The sequence below is a fragment of the Oncorhynchus mykiss genome, chromosome 22 (genome assembly GCF_057628025.1).
Source record: "Oncorhynchus mykiss isolate SJ-2025 chromosome 22, ASM5762802v1, whole genome shotgun sequence".
In the NCBI taxonomy this organism is placed as follows: domain Eukaryota; kingdom Metazoa; phylum Chordata; class Actinopteri; order Salmoniformes; family Salmonidae; genus Oncorhynchus; species Oncorhynchus mykiss.
The window spans coordinates 25,303,854-25,322,757 of NC_143043.1; positions in this window are offsets into that span (position 1 = coordinate 25,303,854).

Below are 18,904 nucleotides of genomic sequence, written 5' to 3' on the forward strand. Positions count from 1 at the left end.
ATTTTTTTTCTAGATTTTTTTTCTAGGTTTTTTTCTAGATTTTTTTTCTAGATTTTTTTCTAGATTTTTTTCTAGATTTTTTTTCTAGATTTTTTTTCTAGATTTTTTTTCTAGATTTTTTTCTAGATTTTTTTTCTAGATTTTTTTTCTAGATTTTTTTTCTAGATTTTTTTTCTAGATTTTTTTTGTAGATTTTTTTTCTAGATTTTTTTTCTAGATTTTTTTCTAGATTTTTTTCTAGATTATTTTTCTAGATTTTTTTCTAGATTTTTTTCTAGATTTTTTTTCTAGATTTTTTTCTAGATTTTTTTTCTAGATTTTTTTTCTAGATTTTTTTTCTAGATTTTTTTCTAGATTTTTTTTGTAGATTTTTTTTCTAGATTTTTTTTCTAGATTTTTTTTCTAGATTTTTTTTCTAGATTTTTTTTCTAGATTTTTTTAGCAGATTTTTTTTCTAGATTTTTTTTCTAGATTTTTTTCTAGATTTTTTTTCTAGATTTTTTTCTAGATTTTTTTCAAGATTTTTTTTCTAGATTTTTTTTCTAGATGTTTTTTCTAGGTTTTTTTCTAGATTTTTTTTCTAGATTTTTTTTCTAGATTTTTTTCTAGATTGATTTTTTTCTAGATTTTTTTCTAGATTTTTTTTCTAGATTTTTTTTCTAGATTTTTTTTCTAGATTTTTTTCTAGATTTTTTTTCTAGATTTTTTTCTAGATTTTTTTTCTAGATTTTTTTTCTAGATTTTTTTCTAGATTTTTTTCTAGATTTTTTTTCTAGATTTTTTTTCTAGATTTTTTTCTAGATTTTTTTTCTAGATTTTTTTTCTAGATTTTCTTTCTAGATTTTTTTCTAGATTTTTTTAGCAGATTTTTTTTCTAGATTTTTTTTCTAGATTTTTTTTCTAGATTTTTTTTCTAGATTTTTTTCTAGATTTTTTTTCTAGATTTTTTTTCTAGATTTTTTTCTAGATTTTTTTTCTAGATTTTTTTTCTAGATTTTTTTCTAGATTTTTTTTCTAGATTTTTTTTCTAGATTTTTTTTCTAGATTTTTTTCTAGATTTTTTTTGCAGATTTTTTTTCTAGATTTTTTTTGTAGATTTTTTTTGTAGATTTTTTTTCTAGATTTTTTTTCTAGATTTTTTTCTAGATTTTTTTTCTAGATTTTTTTCTAGATTTTTTTCTAGATTTTTTTTCTAGATTTTTTTTCTAGATTTTTTTTCTAGATTTTTTTTCTAGATTTTTTTCTAGATTTTTTTTCTAGATTTTTTTTCTAGATTTTTTTCTAGATTTTTTTTCTAGATTTTTTTTCTAGATTTTTTTTCTAGATTTTTTTCTAGATTTTTTTTCTAGATTTTTTTCTAGATTTTTTTTCTAGATTTTTTTCTAGATTTTTTTTCTAGATTTTTTTTCTAGATTTTTTTTCTAGATTTTTTTTCTAGATTTTTTTTCTAGATTTTTTTCTAGATTTTTTTAGCAGATTTTTTTTCTAGATTTTTTTTCTAGATTTTTTTTCTAGATTTCTTCTAGATTTTTTTCTAGATTTTTTTTGCAGATTTTTTTTCTAGATTTTTTTTCTAGATTTTTTTCTAGATTTTTTTTCTAGATTTTTTTCTAGATTTTTTTTCTAGATTTTTTTTCTAGATTTTTTTCTAGATTTTTTTTCTAGATTTTTTTTCTAGATTTTTTTTCTAGATTTTTTTTCTAGATTTTTTTTCTAGATTTTTTTTCTAGATTTTTTTCTAGATTTTTTTTCTAGATTTTTTTTCTAGATTTTTTTCTAGATTTTTTTTCTAGATTTTTTTTGTAGATTTTTTTTCTAGATTTTTTTCTAGATTTTTTTTGCAGATTTTTTTTCTAGATTTTTTTTGTAGATTTTTTTTCTAGATTTTTTTTCTAGATTTTTTTTCTAGATTTTTTTCTAGATTTTTTTTCTAGATTTTTTTCTAGATTTTTTTCTAGATTTTTTTCTAGATTTTTTTTCTAGATTTTTTTCTAGATTTTTTTTCTAGATTTTTTTTTCTAGATTTTTTTTCTAGATTTTTTTTCTAGATTTTTTTTCTAGATTTTTTTTCTAGATTTTTTTTCTAGATTTTTTTTGTAGATTTTTTTTCTAGATTTTTTTTCTAGATTTTTTTTCTAGATTTTTTTAGCAGATTTTTTTTCTAGATTTTTTTCTAGATTTTTTTTCTAGATTTTTTTCTAGATTTTTTTCTAGATTTTTTTTCTAGATTTTTTTTCTAGATTTTTTTTCTAGGTTTTTTTCTAGATTTTTTTTCTAGATTTTTTTCTAGATTTTTTTCTAGATTTTTTTTCTAGATTTTTTTTCTAGATTTTTTTTCTAGATTTTTTTCTAGATTTTTTTTCTAGATTTTTTTTCTAGATTTTTTTTCTAGATTTTTTTTCTAGATTTTTTTTGTAGATTTTTTTTCTAGATTTTTTTTCTAGATTTTTTTCTAGATTTTTTTCTAGATTATTTTTCTAGATTTTTTTGTAGATTTTTTTCTAGATTTTTTTTCTAGATTTTTTTCTAGATTTTTTTTCTAGATTTTTTTTCTAGATTTTTTTTCTAGATTTTTTTCTAGATTTTTTTTGTAGATTTTTTTTCTAGATTTTTTTTCTAGATTTTTTTTCTAGATTTTTTTTCTAGATTTTTTTAGCAGATTTTTTTTCTAGATTTTTTTTCTAGATTTTTTTCTAGATTTTTTTTCTAGATTTTTTTCTAGATTTTTTTCAAGATTTTTTTTCTAGATTTTTTTTCTAGATTTTTTTTCTAGGTTTTTTTCTAGATTTTTTTTCTAGATTTTTTTTCTAGATTTTTTTCTAGATTGATTTTTTTCTAGATTTTTTTCTAGATTTTTTTTCTAGATTTTTTTTCTAGATTTTTTTTGTAGATTTTTTTTCTAGATTTTTTTCTAGATTTTTTTTGCAGATTTTTTTTCTAGATTTTTTTTGTAGATTTTTTTTCTAGATTTTTTTTCTAGATTTTTTTTCTAGATTTTTTTCTAGATTTTTTTTCTAGATTTTTTTCTAGATTTTTTTCTAGATTTTTTTCTAGATTTTTTTTCTAGATTTTTTTCTAGATTTTTTTTCTAGATTTTTTTTTCTAGATTTTTTTTCTAGATTTTTTTTCTAGATTTTTTTTCTAGATTTTTTTTCTAGATTTTTTTTCTAGATTTTTTTTGTAGATTTTTTTTGTAGATTTTTTTTCTAGATTTTTTTTCTAGATTTTTTTAGCAGATTTTTTTTCTAGATTTTTTTCTAGATTTTTTTTCTAGATTTTTTTCTAGATTTTTTTCTAGATTTTTTTTCTAGATTTTTTTTCTAGATTTTTTTTCTAGGTTTTTTTCTAGATTTTTTTTCTAGATTTTTTTCTAGATTTTTTTCTAGATTTTTTTTCTAGATTTTTTTTCTAGATTTTTTTTCTAGATTTTTTTCTAGATTTTTTTTCTAGATTTTTTTTCTAGATTTTTTTTCTAGATTTTTTTTCTAGATTTTTTTTGTAGATTTTTTTTCTAGATTTTTTTTCTAGATTTTTTTCTAGATTTTTTTCTAGATTATTTTTCTAGATTTTTTTCTAGATTTTTTTCTAGATTTTTTTTCTAGATTTTTTTCTAGATTTTTTTTCTAGATTTTTTTTCTAGATTTTTTTTCTAGATTTTTTTCTAGATTTTTTTTGTAGATTTTTTTAGCAGATTTTTTTTCTAGATTTTTTTTCTAGATTTTTTTTCTAGATTTTTTTAGCAGATTTTTTTTCTAGATTTTTTTTCTAGATTTTTTTCTAGATTTTTTTTCTAGATTTTTTTCTAGATTTTTTTCAAGATTTTTTTTCTAGATTTTTTTTCTAGATGTTTTTTCTAGGTTTTTTTCTAGATTTTTTTTCTAGATTTTTTTTCTAGATTTTTTTCTAGATTGATTTTTTTCTAGATTTTTTTCTAGATTTTTTTTCTAGATTTTTTTTTCTAGATTTTTTTTCTAGATTTTTTTTCTAGATTTTTTTTCTAGATTTTTTTTCTAGATTTTTTTTCTAGATTTTTTTTGTAGATTTTTTTTCTAGATTTTTTTTCTAGATTTTTTTTCTAGATTTTTTTAGCAGATTTTTTTTCTAGATTTTTTTCTAGATTTTTTTTCTAGATTTTTTTCTAGATTTTTTTCTAGATTTTTTTTCTAGATTTTTTTTCTAGATTTTTTTTCTAGGTTTTTTTCTAGATTTTTTTTCTAGATTTTTTTCTAGATTTTTTTCTAGATTTTTTTTCTAGATTTTTTTTCTAGATTTTTTTTCTAGATTTTTTTCTAGATTTTTTTTCTAGATTTTTTTTCTAGATTTTTTTTCTAGATTTTTTTTCTAGATTTTTTTTGTAGATTTTTTTTCTAGATTTTTTTTCTAGATTTTTTTCTAGATTTTTTTCTAGATTATTTTTCTAGATTTTTTTGTAGATTTTTTTCTAGATTTTTTTTCTAGATTTTTTTCTAGATTTTTTTTCTAGATTTTTTTTCTAGATTTTTTTTCTAGATTTTTTTCTAGATTTTTTTTGTAGATTTTTTTTCTAGATTTTTTTTCTAGATTTTTTTTCTAGATTTTTTTTCTAGATTTTTTTAGCAGATTTTTTTTCTAGATTTTTTTTCTAGATTTTTTTCTAGATTTTTTTTCTAGATTTTTTTCTAGATTTTTTTCAAGATTTTTTTTCTAGATTTTTTTTCTAGATTTTTTTTCTAGGTTTTTTTCTAGATTTTTTTTCTAGATTTTTTTTCTAGATTTTTTTCTAGATTGATTTTTTTCTAGATTTTTTTCTAGATTTTTTTTCTAGATTTTTTTTCTAGATTTTTTTTGTAGATTTTTTTTCTAGATTTTTTTCTAGATTTTTTTTGCAGATTTTTTTTCTAGATTTTTTTTGTAGATTTTTTTTCTAGATTTTTTTTCTAGATTTTTTTTCTAGATTTTTTTCTAGATTTTTTTTCTAGATTTTTTTCTAGATTTTTTTCTAGATTTTTTTCTAGATTTTTTTTCTAGATTTTTTTCTAGATTTTTTTTCTAGATTTTTTTTTCTAGATTTTTTTTCTAGATTTTTTTTCTAGATTTTTTTTCTAGATTTTTTTTCTAGATTTTTTTTCTAGATTTTTTTTGTAGATTTTTTTTGTAGATTTTTTTTCTAGATTTTTTTTCTAGATTTTTTTAGCAGATTTTTTTTCTAGATTTTTTTCTAGATTTTTTTTCTAGATTTTTTTCTAGATTTTTTTCTAGATTTTTTTTCTAGATTTTTTTTCTAGATTTTTTTTCTAGGTTTTTTTCTAGATTTTTTTTCTAGATTTTTTTCTAGATTTTTTTCTAGATTTTTTTTCTAGATTTTTTTTCTAGATTTTTTTTCTAGATTTTTTTCTAGATTTTTTTTCTAGATTTTTTTTCTAGATTTTTTTTCTAGATTTTTTTTCTAGATTTTTTTTGTAGATTTTTTTTCTAGATTTTTTTTCTAGATTTTTTTCTAGATTTTTTTCTAGATTATTTTTCTAGATTTTTTTCTAGATTTTTTTCTAGATTTTTTTTCTAGATTTTTTTCTAGATTTTTTTTCTAGATTTTTTTTCTAGATTTTTTTTCTAGATTTTTTTCTAGATTTTTTTTGTAGATTTTTTTTCTAGATTTTTTTTCTAGATTTTTTTTCTAGATTTTTTTTCTAGATTTTTTTTCTAGATTTTTTTAGCAGATTTTTTTTCTAGATTTTTTTTCTAGATTTTTTTCTAGATTTTTTTTCTAGATTTTTTTCTAGATTTTTTTCAAGATTTTTTTTCTAGATTTTTTTTCTAGATGTTTTTTCTAGGTTTTTTTCTAGATTTTTTTTCTAGATTTTTTTTCTAGATTTTTTTCTAGATTGATTTTTTTCTAGATTTTTTTCTAGATTTTTTTTCTAGATTTTTTTTCTAGATTTTTTTTGTAGGTTTTTTTTCTAGATTTTTTTCTAGATTTTTTTCTAGATTAATTTTCTAGATTTTTTTCTAGATTTTTTTCTAGATTTTTTTTCTAGATTTTTTTTCTAGATTTTTTTTCTAGATTTTTTTTCTAGGTTTTTTTCTAGATTTTTTTTCTAGATTTTTTTCTAGATTTTTTTCTAGATTTTTTTTCTAGATTTTTTTTCTAGATTTTTTTTCTAGATTTTTTTCTAGATTTTTTTTCTAGATTTTTTTTCTAGATTTTTTTTCTAGATTTTTTTTCTAGATTTTTTTTGTAGATTTTTTTTCTAGATTTTTTTTCTAGATTTTTTTCTAGATTTTTTTCTAGATTATTTTTCTAGATTTTTTTCTAGATTTTTTTCTAGATTTTTTTTCTAGATTTTTTTCTAGATTTTTTTTGTAGATTTTTTTTCTAGATTTTTTTTCTAGATTTTTTTTCTAGATTTTTTTTCTAGATTTTTTTAGCAGATTTTTTTTCTAGATTTTTTTTCTAGATTTTTTTCTAGATTTTTTTTCTAGATTTTTTTCTAGATTTTTTTTCTAGATTTTTTTCTAGATTTTTTTTGTAGATTTTTTTTCTAGATTTTTTTTCTAGATTTTTTTTCTAGATTTTTTTTCTAGATTTTTTTAGCAGATTTTTTTTCTAGATTTTTTTTCTAGATTTTTTTCTAGATTTTTTTTCTAGATTTTTTTCTAGATTTTTTTCAAGATTTTTTTTCTAGATTTTTTTTCTAGATGTTTTTTCTAGGTTTTTTTCTAGATTTTTTTTCTAGATTTTTTTTCTAGATTTTTTTCTAGATTGATTTTTTTCTAGATTTTTTTCTAGATTTTTTTTCTAGATTTTTTTTCTAGATTTTTTTTCTAGATTTTTTTCTAGATTTTTTTTCTAGATTTTTTTTCTAGATTTTTTTTCTAGATTTTTTTTCTAGATTTTTTTTGTAGATTTTTTTTCTAGATTTTTTTTCTAGATTTTTTTCTAGATTTTTTTCTAGATTATTTTTCTAGATTTTTTTGTAGATTTTTTTCTAGATTTTTTTTCTAGATTTTTTTCTAGATTTTTTTTCTAGATTTTTTTTCTAGATTTTTTTTCTAGATTTTTTTCTAGATTTTTTTTGTAGATTTTTTTTCTAGATTTTTTTTCTAGATTTTTTTTCTAGATTTTTTTTCTAGATTTTTTTAGCAGATTTTTTTTCTAGATTTTTTTTCTAGATTTTTTTCTAGATTTTTTTTCTAGATTTTTTTCTAGATTTTTTTCAAGATTTTTTTTCTAGATTTTTTTTCTAGATTTTTTTTCTAGGTTTTTTTCTAGATTTTTTTTCTAGATTTTTTTTCTAGATTTTTTTCTAGATTGATTTTTTTCTAGATTTTTTTCTAGATTTTTTTTCTAGATTTTTTTTCTAGATTTTTTTTGTAGATTTTTTTTCTAGATTTTTTTCTAGATTTTTTTTGCAGATTTTTTTTCTAGATTTTTTTTGTAGATTTTTTTTCTAGATTTTTTTTCTAGATTTTTTTTCTAGATTTTTTTCTAGATTTTTTTTCTAGATTTTTTTCTAGATTTTTTTCTAGATTTTTTTCTAGATTTTTTTTCTAGATTTTTTTCTAGATTTTTTTTCTAGATTTTTTTTTCTAGATTTTTTTTCTAGATTTTTTTTCTAGATTTTTTTTCTAGATTTTTTTTCTAGATTTTTTTCTAGATTTTTTTCTAGATTTTTTTTCTAGATTTTTTTCTAGATTTTTTTTCTAGATTTTTTTTCTAGATTTTTTTTCTAGATTTTTTTCTAGATTTTTTTTCTAGATTTTTTTCTAGATTTTTTTTCTAGATTTTTTTAGCAGATTTTTTTTCTAGATTTTTTTTCTAGATTTTTTTCTAGATTTTTTTTCTAGATTTTTTTTTCTAGATTTTTTTTCTAGATTTTTTTTCTAGATTTTTTTTCTAGATTTTTTTTCTAGATTTTTTTCTAGATTTTTTTTCTAGATTTTTTTTCTAGATTTTTTTTCTAGATTTTTTTCTAGATTTTTTTTCTAGATTTTTTTCTAGATTTTTTTTCTAGATTTTTTTCTAGATTTTTTTTCTAGATTTTTTTTCTAGATTTTTTTTCTAGATTTTTTTTCTAGATTTTTTTTCTAGATTTTTTTCTAGATTTTTTTAGCAGATTTTTTTTCTAGATTTTTTTTCTAGATTTTTTTTCTAGATTTCTTCTAGATTTTTTTCTAGATTTTTTTTGCAGATTTTTTTTCTAGATTTTTTTTCTAGATTTTTTTCTAGATTTTTTTTCTAGATTTTTTTCTAGATTTTTTTTCTAGATTTTTTTTCTAGATTTTTTTCTAGATTTTTTTTCTAGATTTTTTTTCTAGATTTTTTTTCTAGATTTTTTTTCTAGATTTTTTTTCTAGATTTTTTTTCTAGATTTTTTTCTAGATTTTTTTTCTAGATTTTTTTTCTAGATTTTTTTCTAGATTTTTTTTCTAGATTTTTTTTGTAGATTTTTTTTCTAGATTTTTTTCTAGATTTTTTTTGCAGATTTTTTTTCTAGATTTTTTTTGTAGATTTTTTTTCTAGATTTTTTTTCTAGATTTTTTTTCTAGATTTTTTTCTAGATTTTTTTTCTAGATTTTTTTCTAGATTTTTTTCTAGATTTTTTTCTAGATTTTTTTTCTAGATTTTTTTCTAGATTTTTTTTCTAGATTTTTTTTTCTAGATTTTTTTTCTAGATTTTTTTTCTAGATTTTTTTTCTAGATTTTTTTTCTAGATTTTTTTTCTAGATTTTTTTTGTAGATTTTTTTTCTAGATTTTTTTTCTAGATTTTTTTTCTAGATTTTTTTAGCAGATTTTTTTTCTAGATTTTTTTCTAGATTTTTTTTCTAGATTTTTTTCTAGATTTTTTTCTAGATTTTTTTTCTAGATTTTTTTTCTAGATTTTTTTTCTAGGTTTTTTTCTAGATTTTTTTTCTAGATTTTTTTCTAGATTTTTTTCTAGATTTTTTTTCTAGATTTTTTTTCTAGATTTTTTTTCTAGATTTTTTTCTAGATTTTTTTTCTAGATTTTTTTTCTAGATTTTTTTTCTAGATTTTTTTTCTAGATTTTTTTTGTAGATTTTTTTTCTAGATTTTTTTTCTAGATTTTTTTCTAGATTTTTTTCTAGATTATTTTTCTAGATTTTTTTGTAGATTTTTTTCTAGATTTTTTTTCTAGATTTTTTTCTAGATTTTTTTTCTAGATTTTTTTTCTAGATTTTTTTTCTAGATTTTTTTCTAGATTTTTTTTGTAGATTTTTTTTCTAGATTTTTTTTCTAGATTTTTTTTCTAGATTTTTTTTCTAGATTTTTTTAGCAGATTTTTTTTCTAGATTTTTTTTCTAGATTTTTTTCTAGATTTTTTTTCTAGATTTTTTTCTAGATTTTTTTCAAGATTTTTTTTCTAGATTTTTTTTCTAGATTTTTTTTCTAGGTTTTTTTCTAGATTTTTTTTCTAGATTTTTTTTCTAGATTTTTTTCTAGATTGATTTTTTTCTAGATTTTTTTCTAGATTTTTTTTCTAGATTTTTTTTCTAGATTTTTTTTGTAGATTTTTTTTCTAGATTTTTTTCTAGATTTTTTTTGCAGATTTTTTTTCTAGATTTTTTTTGTAGATTTTTTTTCTAGATTTTTTTTCTAGATTTTTTTTCTAGATTTTTTTCTAGATTTTTTTTCTAGATTTTTTTCTAGATTTTTTTCTAGATTTTTTTCTAGATTTTTTTTCTAGATTTTTTTCTAGATTTTTTTTCTAGATTTTTTTTTCTAGATTTTTTTTCTAGATTTTTTTTCTAGATTTTTTTTCTAGATTTTTTTTCTAGATTTTTTTTCTAGATTTTTTTTGTAGATTTTTTTTGTAGATTTTTTTTCTAGATTTTTTTTCTAGATTTTTTTAGCAGATTTTTTTTCTAGATTTTTTTCTAGATTTTTTTTCTAGATTTTTTTCTAGATTTTTTTCTAGATTTTTTTTCTAGATTTTTTTTCTAGATTTTTTTTCTAGGTTTTTTTCTAGATTTTTTTTCTAGATTTTTTTCTAGATTTTTTTCTAGATTTTTTTTCTAGATTTTTTTTCTAGATTTTTTTTCTAGATTTTTTTCTAGATTTTTTTTCTAGATTTTTTTTCTAGATTTTTTTTCTAGATTTTTTTTCTAGATTTTTTTTGTAGATTTTTTTTCTAGATTTTTTTTCTAGATTTTTTTCTAGATTTTTTTCTAGATTATTTTTCTAGATTTTTTTCTAGATTTTTTTCTAGATTTTTTTTCTAGATTTTTTTCTAGATTTTTTTTCTAGATTTTTTTTCTAGATTTTTTTTCTAGATTTTTTTCTAGATTTTTTTTGTAGATTTTTTTAGCAGATTTTTTTTCTAGATTTTTTTTCTAGATTTTTTTTCTAGATTTTTTTAGCAGATTTTTTTTCTAGATTTTTTTTCTAGATTTTTTTCTAGATTTTTTTTCTAGATTTTTTTCTAGATTTTTTTCAAGATTTTTTTTCTAGATTTTTTTTCTAGATGTTTTTTCTAGGTTTTTTTCTAGATTTTTTTTCTAGATTTTTTTTCTAGATTTTTTTCTAGATTGATTTTTTTCTAGATTTTTTTCTAGATTTTTTTTCTAGATTTTTTTTTCTAGATTTTTTTTCTAGATTTTTTTTCTAGATTTTTTTTCTAGATTTTTTTTCTAGATTTTTTTTCTAGATTTTTTTTGTAGATTTTTTTTCTAGATTTTTTTTCTAGATTTTTTTTCTAGATTTTTTTAGCAGATTTTTTTTCTAGATTTTTTTCTAGATTTTTTTTCTAGATTTTTTTCTAGATTTTTTTCTAGATTTTTTTTCTAGATTTTTTTTCTAGATTTTTTTTCTAGGTTTTTTTCTAGATTTTTTTTCTAGATTTTTTTCTAGATTTTTTTCTAGATTTTTTTTCTAGATTTTTTTTCTAGATTTTTTTTCTAGATTTTTTTCTAGATTTTTTTTCTAGATTTTTTTTCTAGATTTTTTTTCTAGATTTTTTTTCTAGATTTTTTTTGTAGATTTTTTTTCTAGATTTTTTTTCTAGATTTTTTTCTAGATTTTTTTCTAGATTATTTTTCTAGATTTTTTTGTAGATTTTTTTCTAGATTTTTTTTCTAGATTTTTTTCTAGATTTTTTTTCTAGATTTTTTTTCTAGATTTTTTTTCTAGATTTTTTTCTAGATTTTTTTTGTAGATTTTTTTTCTAGATTTTTTTTCTAGATTTTTTTTCTAGATTTTTTTTCTAGATTTTTTTAGCAGATTTTTTTTCTAGATTTTTTTTCTAGATTTTTTTCTAGATTTTTTTTGTAGATTTTTTTTCTAGATTTTTTTCTAGATTTTTTTTGCAGATTTTTTTTCTAGATTTTTTTTGTAGATTTTTTTTCTAGATTTTTTTTCTAGATTTTTTTTCTAGATTTTTTTCTAGATTTTTTTTCTAGATTTTTTTCTAGATTTTTTTCTAGATTTTTTTCTAGATTTTTTTTCTAGATTTTTTTCTAGATTTTTTTTCTAGATTTTTTTTTCTAGATTTTTTTTCTAGATTTTTTTTCTAGATTTTTTTTCTAGATTTTTTTTCTAGATTTTTTTTCTAGATTTTTTTTGTAGATTTTTTTTGTAGATTTTTTTTCTAGATTTTTTTTCTAGATTTTTTTAGCAGATTTTTTTTCTAGATTTTTTTCTAGATTTTTTTTCTAGATTTTTTTCTAGATTTTTTTCTAGATTTTTTTTCTAGATTTTTTTTCTAGATTTTTTTTCTAGGTTTTTTTCTAGATTTTTTTTCTAGATTTTTTTCTAGATTTTTTTCTAGATTTTTTTTCTAGATTTTTTTTCTAGATTTTTTTTCTAGATTTTTTTCTAGATTTTTTTTCTAGATTTTTTTTCTAGATTTTTTTTCTAGATTTTTTTTCTAGATTTTTTTTGTAGATTTTTTTTCTAGATTTTTTTTCTAGATTTTTTTCTAGATTTTTTTCTAGATTATTTTTCTAGATTTTTTTCTAGATTTTTTTCTAGATTTTTTTTCTAGATTTTTTTCTAGATTTTTTTTCTAGATTTTTTTTCTAGATTTTTTTTCTAGATTTTTTTCTAGATTTTTTTTGTAGATTTTTTTTCTAGATTTTTTTTCTAGATTTTTTTTCTAGATTTTTTTTCTAGATTTTTTTTCTAGATTTTTTTAGCAGATTTTTTTTCTAGATTTTTTTTCTAGATTTTTTTCTAGATTTTTTTTCTAGATTTTTTTCTAGATTTTTTTCAAGATTTTTTTTCTAGATTTTTTTTCTAGATGTTTTTTCTAGGTTTTTTTCTAGATTTTTTTTCTAGATTTTTTTTCTAGATTTTTTTCTAGATTGATTTTTTTCTAGATTTTTTTCTAGATTTTTTTTCTAGATTTTTTTTCTAGATTTTTTTTGTAGGTTTTTTTTCTAGATTTTTTTCTAGATTTTTTTCTAGATTAATTTTCTAGATTTTTTTCTAGATTTTTTTCTAGATTTTTTTTCTAGATTTTTTTTCTAGATTTTTTTTCTAGATTTTTTTTCTAGGTTTTTTTCTAGATTTTTTTTCTAGATTTTTTTCTAGATTTTTTTCTAGATTTTTTTTCTAGATTTTTTTTCTAGATTTTTTTTCTAGATTTTTTTCTAGATTTTTTTTCTAGATTTTTTTTCTAGATTTTTTTTCTAGATTTTTTTTCTAGATTTTTTTTGTAGATTTTTTTTCTAGATTTTTTTTCTAGATTTTTTTCTAGATTTTTTTCTAGATTATTTTTCTAGATTTTTTTCTAGATTTTTTTCTAGATTTTTTTTCTAGATTTTTTTCTAGATTTTTTTTGTAGATTTTTTTTCTAGATTTTTTTTCTAGATTTTTTTTCTAGATTTTTTTTCTAGATTTTTTTAGCAGATTTTTTTTCTAGATTTTTTTTCTAGATTTTTTTCTAGATTTTTTTTCTAGATTTTTTTCTAGATTTTTTTTCTAGATTTTTTTCTAGATTTTTTTTGTAGATTTTTTTTCTAGATTTTTTTTCTAGATTTTTTTTCTAGATTTTTTTTCTAGATTTTTTTAGCAGATTTTTTTTCTAGATTTTTTTTCTAGATTTTTTTCTAGATTTTTTTTCTAGATTTTTTTCTAGATTTTTTTCAAGATTTTTTTTCTAGATTTTTTTTCTAGATGTTTTTTCTAGGTTTTTTTCTAGATTTTTTTTCTAGATTTTTTTTCTAGATTTTTTTCTAGATTGATTTTTTTCTAGATTTTTTTCTAGATTTTTTTTCTAGATTTTTTTTCTAGATTTTTTTTCTAGATTTTTTTCTAGATTTTTTTTCTAGATTTTTTTTCTAGATTTTTTTTCTAGATTTTTTTTCTAGATTTTTTTTGTAGATTTTTTTTCTAGATTTTTTTTCTAGATTTTTTTCTAGATTTTTTTCTAGATTATTTTTCTAGATTTTTTTGTAGATTTTTTTCTAGATTTTTTTTCTAGATTTTTTTCTAGATTTTTTTTCTAGATTTTTTTTCTAGATTTTTTTTCTAGATTTTTTTCTAGATTTTTTTTGTAGATTTTTTTTCTAGATTTTTTTTCTAGATTTTTTTTCTAGATTTTTTTTCTAGATTTTTTTAGCAGATTTTTTTTCTAGATTTTTTTTCTAGATTTTTTTCTAGATTTTTTTTCTAGATTTTTTTCTAGATTTTTTTCAAGATTTTTTTTCTAGATTTTTTTTCTAGATTTTTTTTCTAGGTTTTTTTCTAGATTTTTTTTCTAGATTTTTTTTCTAGATTTTTTTCTAGATTGATTTTTTTCTAGATTTTTTTCTAGATTTTTTTTCTAGATTTTTTTTCTAGATTTTTTTTGTAGATTTTTTTTCTAGATTTTTTTCTAGATTTTTTTTGCAGATTTTTTTTCTAGATTTTTTTTGTAGATTTTTTTTCTAGATTTTTTTTCTAGATTTTTTTTCTAGATTTTTTTCTAGATTTTTTTTCTAGATTTTTTTCTAGATTTTTTTCTAGATTTTTTTCTAGATTTTTTTTCTAGATTTTTTTCTAGATTTTTTTTCTAGATTTTTTTTTCTAGATTTTTTTTCTAGATTTTTTTTCTAGATTTTTTTTCTAGATTTTTTTTCTAGATTTTTTTCTAGATTTTTTTCTAGATTTTTTTTCTAGATTTTTTTCTAGATTTTTTTTCTAGATTTTTTTTCTAGATTTTTTTTCTAGATTTTTTTCTAGATTTTTTTTCTAGATTTTTTTCTAGATTTTTTTTCTAGATTTTTTTAGCAGATTTTTTTTCTAGATTTTTTTTCTAGATTTTTTTCTAGATTTTTTTTCTAGATTTTTTTTTCTAGATTTTTTTTCTAGATTTTTTTTCTAGATTTTTTTTCTAGATTTTTTTTCTAGATTTTTTTCTAGATTTTTTTTCTAGATTTTTTTTCTAGATTTTTTTTCTAGATTTTTTTCTAGATTTTTTTTCTAGATTTTTTTCTAGATTTTTTTTCTAGATTTTTTTCTAGATTTTTTTTCTAGATTTTTTTTCTAGATTTTTTTTCTAGATTTTTTTTCTAGATTTTTTTTCTAGATTTTTTTCTAGATTTTTTTAGCAGATTTTTTTTCTAGATTTTTTTTCTAGATTTTTTTTCTAGATTTCTTCTAGATTTTTTTCTAGATTTTTTTTGCAGATTTTTTTTCTAGATTTTTTTTCTAGATTTTTTTCTAGATTTTTTTTCTAGATTTTTTTCTAGATTTTTTTTCTAGATTTTTTTTCTAGATTTTTTTCTAGATTTTTTTTCTAGATTTTTTTTCTAGATTTTTTTTCTAGATTTTTTTTCTAGATTTTTTTTCTAGATTTTTTTTCTAGATTTTTTTCTAGATTTTTTTTCTAGATTTTTTTTCTAGATTTTTTTCTAGATTTTTTTTCTAGATTTTTTTTGTAGATTTTTTTTCTAGATTTTTTTCTAGATTTTTTTTGCAGATTTTTTTTCTAGATTTTTTTTGTAGATTTTTTTTCTAGATTTTTTTTCTAGATTTTTTTTCTAGATTTTTTTCTAGATTTTTTTTCTAGATTTTTTTCTAGATTTTTTTCTAGATTTTTTTCTAGATTTTTTTTCTAGATTTTTTTCTAGATTTTTTTTCTAGATTTTTTTTTCTAGATTTTTTTTCTAGATTTTTTTTCTAGATTTTTTTTCTAGATTTTTTTTCTAGATTTTTTTTCTAGATTTTTTTTGTAGATTTTTTTTCTAGATTTTTTTTCTAGATTTTTTTTCTAGATTTTTTTAGCAGATTTTTTTTCTAGATTTTTTTCTAGATTTTTTTTCTAGATTTTTTTCTAGATTTTTTTCTAGATTTTTTTTCTAGATTTTTTTTCTAGATTTTTTTTCTAGGTTTTTTTCTAGATTTTTTTTCTAGATTTTTTTCTAGATTTTTTTCTAGATTTTTTTTCTAGATTTTTTTTCTAGATTTTTTTTCTAGATTTTTTTCTAGATTTTTTTTCTAGATTTTTTTTCTAGATTTTTTTTCTAGATTTTTTTTCTAGATTTTTTTTGTAGATTTTTTTTCTAGATTTTTTTTCTAGATTTTTTTCTAGATTTTTTTCTAGATTATTTTTCTAGATTTTTTTGTAGATTTTTTTCTAGATTTTTTTTCTAGATTTTTTTCTAGATTTTTTTTCTAGATTTTTTTTCTAGATTTTTTTTCTAGATTTTTTTCTAGATTTTTTTTGTAGATTTTTTTTCTAGATTTTTTTTCTAGATTTTTTTTCTAGATTTTTTTTCTAGATTTTTTTAGCAGATTTTTTTTCTAGATTTTTTTTCTAGATTTTTTTCTAGATTTTTTTTCTAGATTTTTTTCTAGATTTTTTTCAAGATTTTTTTTCTAGATTTTTTTTCTAGATTTTTTTTCTAGGTTTTTTTCTAGATTTTTTTTCTAGATTTTTTTTCTAGATTTTTTTCTAGATTGATTTTTTTCTAGATTTTTTTCTAGATTTTTTTTCTAGATTTTTTTTCTAGATTTTTTTTGTAGATTTTTTTTCTAGATTTTTTTCTAGATTTTTTTTGCAGATTTTTTTTCTAGATTTTTTTTGTAGATTTTTTTTCTAGATTTTTTTTCTAGATTTTTTTTCTAGATTTTTTTCTAGATTTTTTTTCTAGATTTTTTTCTAGATTTTTTTCTAGATTTTTTTCTAGATTTTTTTTCTAGATTTTTTTCTAGATTTTTTTTCTAGATTTTTTTTTCTAGATTTTTTTTCTAGATTTTTTTTCTAGATTTTTTTTCTAGATTTTTTTTCTAGATTTTTTTTCTAGATTTTTTTTGTAGATTTTTTTTGTAGATTTTTTTTCTAGATTTTTTTTCTAGATTTTTTTAGCAGATTTTTTTTCTAGATTTTTTTCTAGATTTTTTTTCTAGATTTTTTTCTAGATTTTTTTCTAGATTTTTTTTCTAGATTTTTTTTCTAGATTTTTTTTCTAGGTTTTTTTCTAGATTTTTTTTCTAGATTTTTTTCTAGATTTTTTTCTAGATTTTTTTTCTAGATTTTTTTTCTAGATTTTTTTTCTAGATTTTTTTCTAGATTTTTTTTCTAGATTTTTTTTCTAGATTTTTTTTCTAGATTTTTTTTCTAGATTTTTTTTGTAGATTTTTTTTCTAGATTTTTTTTCTAGATTTTTTTCTAGATTTTTTTCTAGATTATTTTTCTAGATTTTTTTCTAGATTTTTTTCTAGATTTTTTTTCTAGATTTTTTTCTAGATTTTTTTTCTAGATTTTTTTTCTAGATTTTTTTTCTAGATTTTTTTCTAGATTTTTTTTGTAGATTTTTTTAGCAGATTTTTTTTCTAGATTTTTTTTCTAGATTTTTTTTCTAGATTTTTTTAGCAGATTTTTTTTCTAGATTTTTTTTCTAGATTTTTTTCTAGATTTTTTTTCTAGATTTTTTTCTAGATTTTTTTCAAGATTTTTTTTCTAGATTTTTTTTCTAGATGTTTTTTCTAGGTTTTTTTCTAGATTTTTTTTCTAGATTTTTTTTCTAGATTTTTTTCTAGATTGATTTTTTTCTAGATTTTTTTCTAGATTTTTTTTCTAGATTTTTTTTTCTAGATTTTTTTTCTAGATTTTTTTTCTAGATTTTTTTTCTAGATTTTTTTTCTAGATTTTTTTTCTAGATTTTTTTTGTAGATTTTTTTTCTAGATTTTTTTTCTAGATTTTTTTTCTAGATTTTTTTAGCAGATTTTTTTTCTAGATTTTTTTCTAGATTTTTTTTCTAGATTTTTTTCTAGATTTTTTTCTAGATTTTTTTTCTAGATTTTTTTTCTAGATTTTTTTTCTAGGTTTTTTTCTAGATTTTTTTTCTAGATTTTTTTCTAGATTTTTTTCTAGATTTTTTTTCTAGATTTTTTTTCTAGATTTTTTTTCTAGATTTTTTTCTAGATTTTTTTTCTAGATTTTTTTTCTAGATTTTTTTTCTAGATTTTTTTTCTAGATTTTTTTTGTAGATTTTTTTTCTAGATTTTTTTTCTAGATTTTTTTCTAGATTTTTTTCTAGATTATTTTTCTAGATTTTTTTGTAGATTTTTTTCTAGATTTTTTTTCTAGATTTTTTTCTAGATTTTTTTTCTAGATTTTTTTTCTAGATTTTTTTTCTAGATTTTTTTCTAGATTTTTTTTGTAGATTTTTTTTCTAGATTTTTTTTCTAGATTTTTTTTCTAGATTTTTTTTCTAGATTTTTTTAGCAGATTTTTTTTCTAGATTTTTTTTCTAGATTTTTTTCTAGATTTTTTTTCTAGATTTTTTTCTAGATTTTTTTCAAGATTTTTTTTCTAGATTTTTTTTCTAGATTTTTTTTCTAGGTTTTTTTCTAGATTTTTTTTCTAGATTTTTTTTCTAGATTTTTTTCTAGATTGATTTTTTTCTAGATTTTTTTCTAGATTTTTTTTCTAGATTTTTTTTCTAGATTTTTTTTGTAGATTTTTTTTCTAGATTTTTTTCTAGATTTTTTTTGCAGATTTTTTTTCTAGATTTTTTTTGTAGATTTTTTTTCTAGATTTTTTTTCTAGATTTTTTTTCTAGATTTTTTTCTAGATTTTTTTTCTAGATTTTTTTCTAGATTTTTTTCTAGATTTTTTTCTAGATTTTTTTTCTAGATTTTTTTCTAGATTTTTTTTCTAGATTTTTTTTTCTAGATTTTTTTTCTAGATTTTTTTTCTAGATTTTTTTTCTAGATTTTTTTTCTAGATTTTTTTTCTAGATTTTTTTTGTAGATTTTTTTTGTAGATTTTTTTTCTAGATTTTTTTTCTAGATTTTTTTAGCAGATTTTTTTTCTAGATTTTTTTCTAGATTTTTTTTCTAGATTTTTTTCTAGATTTTTTTCTAGATTTTTTTTCTAGATTTTTTTTCTAGATTTTTTTTCTAGGTTTTTTTCTAGATTTTTTTTCTAGATTTTTTTCTAGATTTTTTTCTAGATTTTTTTTCTAGATTTTTTTTCTAGATTTTTTTTCTAGATTTTTTTCTAGATTTTTTTTCTAGATTTTTTTTCTAGATTTTTTTTCTAGATTTTTTTTCTAGATTTTTTTTGTAGATTTTTTTTCTAGATTTTTTTTCTAGATTTTTTTCTAGATTTTTTTCTAGATTATTTTTCTAGATTTTTTTCTAGATTTTTTTCTAGATTTTTTTTCTAGATTTTTTTCTAGATTTTTTTTCTAGATTTTTTTTCTAGATTTTTTTTCTAGATTTTTTTCTAGATTTTTTTTGTAGATTTTTTTTCTAGATTTTTTTTCTAGATTTTTTTTCTAGATTTTTTTTCTAGATTTTTTTTCTAGATTTTTTTAGCAGATTTTTTTTCTAGATTTTTTTTCTAGATTTTTTTCTAGATTTTTTTTCTAGATTTTTTTCTAGATTTTTTTCAAGATTTTTTTTCTAGATTTTTTTTCTAGATGTTTTTTCTAGGTTTTTTTCTAGATTTTTTTTCTAGATTTTTTTTCTAGAT